Source organism: Chiloscyllium punctatum, chromosome 15 (assembly GCF_047496795.1).
Source record: "Chiloscyllium punctatum isolate Juve2018m chromosome 15, sChiPun1.3, whole genome shotgun sequence".
NCBI lineage: Eukaryota > Metazoa > Chordata > Chondrichthyes > Orectolobiformes > Hemiscylliidae > Chiloscyllium > Chiloscyllium punctatum.
Window position 1 is genome coordinate 20061711 of NC_092753.1, and position 5935 is coordinate 20067645.

General features: G+C 43.5%; 1 non-coding gene across 1 annotated transcript; it reads left to right on the forward strand.

Moving 5' to 3' along the window:
* The first annotated feature begins 5364 nt into the window (after positions 1 to 5364).
* Positions 5365 to 5436, forward strand: trnag-ucc (transfer RNA glycine (anticodon UCC)). Its single transcript has one exon. It is a non-coding gene; the product is annotated as a tRNA-Gly (tRNA).
* The last annotated feature ends 499 nt before the right edge of the window (positions 5437 to 5935 follow it).

The following is a 5935-nucleotide window of genomic DNA, read 5'->3' on the forward strand; positions in this document are numbered from 1 at the left end:
TGCGCTGAGAACCCCGCCCCCTGACGTTACGACGGGACACGTAGCCCCGCCCCTCGACCTCACTCCCAGACACTCAGCACTGTCCCCTGAAGCCTCGCCCTCCACCCATGACACCCTCTGCCCAGACACCCTCTGATCTATATGTCCTTGTTTGTTATGATCTCCATGTACTGCTCACAAAACAAAGCTGCACTTAGATTACGACAAAAAATACTGCAGGAGGCTGGAGGACACAGCAAGCCAGGCAGCATCAGGAGGTCTTGAAGAAGAGTTATACCCGAAACATCGACATCTCCACCTCCTGATGCTGCCTGGCTTGCTGTGTTCTTCCAGCCTCCTGCCTGTTTATTTCACTCTACTTGGGTACACGTGAGTACAATAAGTCAAGATGTGGAGGCACATTCTCTCCCAGTCAGGGAACACTTCAGCAGTCAGGGACATCCGGCCTCAGATCTTCAGGGGACTGTCCTCCAAGGCCGACTTCGGGATACGCAACATTGCACTGTGGCCGGGCAGAGGCTCATATAAGTTTGGTACCCATGAGGATAGCTTCAACCAGGATTTTGGGTTCATGCCACACTACAGGGGACCGCACTACACAATACCCACACACTGTTACATACTCACATGGACCCTATCATACACACACATACACCACCCACACTCACACCCATGTACACACTCTCTCACAGGCTTATTCTCCGTCATACTCATGCACACACTCTACCAAGAATGCACACACCCAAACACACCCTCTCACAAGCATTAACACTTACATGCACACACTCACAGTCTTTACCACACACCCACATAAAATCACTCAGAGTCTCTGAGACTTACATGCACGCACACACTCATGTAAGTCTATGGGGTGATTTTGCGTTTACAGTATTGTAATTGCAGATAGATTCTATTTTGTTCAAAAAGCACACAATTTGCAAGCAGTCAATGCAAGCAAGTCAATCCATGTAACATTTTCCAAATTCCTACTTTGGAAATAGAACCAGTCTGGCTCAAGATTAAGATACAGACAGGCTCTAACTTCACACAGTTAATGCATTGTCTGAGCTGAAATGTCATCTCTTTTCTAATAAAGCCTGAAGTTATCTCAAGCATGTGACTTGAAAGAAGTTCTGGGATTTACATATTAATGAACTGAAACCTGCAGCCCATTCGAAAAGATGAAAGACTTAACAGCAATCTAGGTTTGTTCAACATATCATTTCAGTTGCATGACACTGTGATCTTTTTCTATAAAGTCTGTGTCTTATAGTCCTGCTCCACAGCTCCCTCATGAAGGAGCAGTGCTGTGAATGCTGGTACTTCCAAATAAACCTGTTGGACTACAACCTGGTGCCGTGTGATTTTTAACAATCTCCATCCCCTGTCTTCATCCTCCACACTATCACATATCTCATATCATCCCCATCCCTACACTGTTCCAAAACTCCACACCATCCTCATTCCACACACCATGTCCATCATTACTCTCACTTTCCCACACCATTTCTCTCATCCCATTGGACAATCTCCACGTCAAGCAACACATTCATCCCAACTATTAGCCCCCATCGAATTGGCCATTCCCCTCATCCAAGGTAACTGTCTATAATTTTCAGTGAGGCCCCACATCATCTATCTACTCAGCCTTGTGTTCTGGCTCAGATTCCTCGACTTCTCCTCATATGACAACCCAGAACCATTCTTGTAGACCTTCTCTGTCACTTCCTTGGGTAACACATCCCTCCTTTGACACAGGGCTCATAGCTGCTCACAATGTAGAAAATGCCGTCTGACCAGAACTTTGTACAGCCTCAACAGTTCACTTCTGCTCTTGTATTCTAGTCCATTCAAAACAAATGCAAACATTGCATTTGCCTTCCTAACTGTTCACTGAATCCACTTGATAACTCAAAAGATTTCTGAATTAAAACTCTGAAATACAGTATCCACATACTTCATCCTGTGTCCTACTGCCCACCTCACCATCACTGCTATGTTATTGGCGAGTTTCCATGTTCATCACCAAACCTCCTCTGCGCTATCTCCCACATCCTATTGGCCATTCCCAGAATCCAACATTACTGGCATCCCAATGGTCAGTTACCATGGCCATCATAGCACTCCATACCTAACCCACCATCACTCTAAACCCAGCATGCACATCTCCATGTCCAGTCTCCATGTATATTATCACTCTCTTTCTCACACATACCTCACCAACATTCCCATCCTATTGGCATTCATGCCATCATTCCTCTGCCTGACCGCCCACATCATCACACCAACACCAATGGCCAATCACCATGTTCATTATTACTCTGACAGCTCACCATTGTTGCAAGCCCAGTCACTCATCTCCGGAGGCAGCATCATTCTGTCTTCTGTGATGATACTATGGCTTTATGTATTGTATTATGACACGGTGGTGAACTCCTCTGTTATTTAAACGAAACACCCAAAAAGGTTCACCTCACCTCATAATCTGTTAAAATATGAGTAATAGAGAACATCCAAATTCCACTATTTAGAGAAAATAACATTAATTTATTCCTTAACTCTAAAAGTGAACATTAAACAACAAATCACAACTCTAAGCTCCTTCCTCCCTCTCTTAACTGCTTATTGTCTGCCTACAATTCTATAACAATGAACACTTCCAATAAAAAAAATATATTAATATTACATCAATTTAGTTTCAAAACCATATAGTGGCTGTCGTCTCCGGTGTCTGTCTTCTTTTGGCTGAAGATCTCTCTGGGTTGCTTTCTGCCTTTTAATGTGAAGATATTTCATATGAAGAAGATACCTCTGACAGAGAGTGTTTTTGAATGGCAGTCTTTCTTGATAGCAGTTACTCTCTCAATAACAGTTGCTCTGTCAGACTTTCTAAATGCCAGCTTTTTTTTTAATACCCCAACATCAGATCGTCTCACTGGTTGTATGTTTGCAAAAACAATCAATACAAACGCGATTGGGTTTTAGTATCCTGGGGCATAATTCAAAATGATTGGTTTAGTTTGAATTCTTGTCAAAGCAGCAACCAACTCATGTATCCATTTCACAGCCAAATTATACATATTTTCAAATTTCCAATACTCTCTGAAACTGCCATCTAGTCACCACAGGTGCGTGTCAGCTCTCAGTTCAGAACAGCATTTACTCTCTCTTAAACTTCAACTTCATAACACCTCCCCCCCGGTTAAGAAAAAGATGGACCATCATAATGAAACAACTGCTTCATCTTTTTTCTAATTCTTAAATCCCATTACAATAAAATACATAAGACATTAATTTAAGATCATATTAAATTTCTACAAACATATACATAACATAAGGTATCTGTCCAATCTTAGTTGTAATTTATCTGTTGAATTCACAATAACACGTGCTGTCAGATGAAATTCCTTGATGGCCTTTGTCTTTGCGATCCTTGAGGTCAACCTTCCATGACAGATTTTATGCCCCAAAAGCATCACCTCGGTTTTCGCAAATTCTGTTTTCTTTACATTTATTACGGTTTTATTTCTCTTAATTGTTCAAAGAGCTCTGCCAACTGTACCATGTGATCTTTCCATGACTTGCTAAACATCAATATATCATCCAGATAAACTGCACAGTTTGTTAACTCAGCCACGACTCTGTTCATAAATCTTTGGGATGTGGCTGGTGTGTCCTTCATTCCACTTTGAATTGATATAGCCCATTTGGAATGACAAATGCAGAAACCTCTTTCACTTTCTCTGATAAAGGTACCTGTCAATAACCACACAGGAAGTCCAACTTTCTGATGTAACTCGTTTATCCAACCTTCACCCTACAGTCCTCCAATCTTGTATGAGTCTGATTTTGTTACGGCATTGATCTTCCAATAGTCCACACAAAACCATTCAGTCTTGTCAGGTTTGGGAACTATCACGATCGGCGAACTCCACTTGCTCTGACTCAGTTCGAAGATATCTCCGTTAAGCATGACATCCACTTCCTTCTGGACCTGTGTGGCTTTGAAATGAAGAAGTCTGCAGGGGTGTTATTTTATGCATCAGCATTCCCAACTTCCAGCTCATGCACAACAGTATTAGTCCTCCTCATCTTATTCCTGCATATGTTGTCATGCTGCTGCACCAATCATTTCAACTGGATTCTTTGCTCCTGAGACAGAGAGTTCATTAACCTATCCCACTCCTCAAGGACTTCCTCACTGAGACAATGAAATGTCCCCCCTACCTCCACGTGGATTGGATTCGCAGACGGGGAGTGTGAGGAGCGTTTAGAGACAGCCTGCAAAACCTCGCTCCTGCAGTAGCCCAAGGGTCTCGCGTGTTGGGGAAATGGCTCAATCATAATACAGGAGGCGTGCGGAGGCTCTATCTGTGGATGGGCACCGTTTCGCTGAGTACCTGAGGGTAGTGCATGGGTGGACTGCTACAAGAGGGGCTGTGATCCAATAATCCCTTGTCCAGTGACCCTGCTCTCTGTGTCCCCTGCATTGATCGGTATTCCTGTCCCGACATCACTGTGCCTGGCTCCGACTTCCTCCCAGGCTAATGGTTCCTCTGTTTTTGCCGTTTTTGTTTTCTAAGAAAACTCTTGAGAAGTTTTAGAAACTGAAAGAACTGCAGAATTATGTGGGGCATGGATAGGATAAATAGACAAAGTCTTTTCCCTGGGGTCGGGCAGTCCAGAACTAGAGGGCATAGGTTTAGTGTGAGAGGCGAAAGATATAAAAGCGACCAAAGGGTCAACGCTTCATCCAGAGGGTGGTACATGTGTGGAATGAGCTGCCAGAGGAAGTGGCGGAGGCTGGTACAATTGCAACATTTTCGAGGCATTTGGATGGGTATATGAATAGGAAGGGTTTGGAAGGATATGGGCCGGGTGCTGGCAGGTGGGACTAGATTGGGTTGGGATATCTGGTCGGCATGGGCAGGTTGGACCGAAGGGTCTGTTTCCGAGCTGTACATCTCTATCTCGATGACTATGTCTACGCTGTAAATCAGAAACCAAACCCGAAGTCGGTGGTAAAGCTGTATGAAGAGAAATCAGAGATCACGTTTCGGTCCGGTGAACCTTTCTGAGAACTTGACAAGTTTTAATTGTGTGATCGTTCCAGGGTTGCCCTGGGATTTTCGTGCTATTTCTGTTATTGATTGATTTCAGATGATGAGAAATCCGAAATGCTGCTTTGTGTGTATTAAAAAGTGAGGCGGGGCATCAGGAGACCGATCCACTCAGTACAAGTCGGTCTTTGATGACTTCTCAATTCTTATATTTCACTGCAAATTTCCAACAAAACAACAACGAAATTTCGAGTCAAGAACTATTATGGCACATCAGCTGATTTCTAGAGCGCTTCTGGCTGTAGCGATGGTGGTATAGTGGTGAGCATAGCTGCCTTCCAAGCAGTTGACCCGTGTTCGATTCCTGGCCATCGCAAGCAGTGCATTTTAACACCACTCCACAACCGAAAGAGCCGATCGATTCAGTGGGAATGAAACAGCTCCGTCTGCACATCACATTGAGTCTGCCAGACCTCTGGAGTGCAGACACAACTTTGAAGTTGAGGATGTCCCCAGGAGGATGAAGGAGTCAAGTCGAGCACGGTTCAAAGAAACACGAGTCATGGCAGAATTCCTTGGATTTCCATCTTATTTCGAAAGAAATGTTTCCGGATTTCACTCATTTCAACATTACTCTCATTTTGTTTTTTGTGAACTACAGCCTAATATCAAGTGAAATGTGGGTGGACAGTTCACAAATATCCAAACAACGTTATTTCTCATATCGAATCGGTAATGTTATTGTTTTAGGTGCAGGTCAGAAATAGGAGGAGTGGACACCAGCTGCTTTTATATTTCCAGTCTGAGAAAATGATTCGATAAAACTCTGAGAGATGATAGAAGTGACCACACAGTGAGTGAAAGTTTAATCCAAG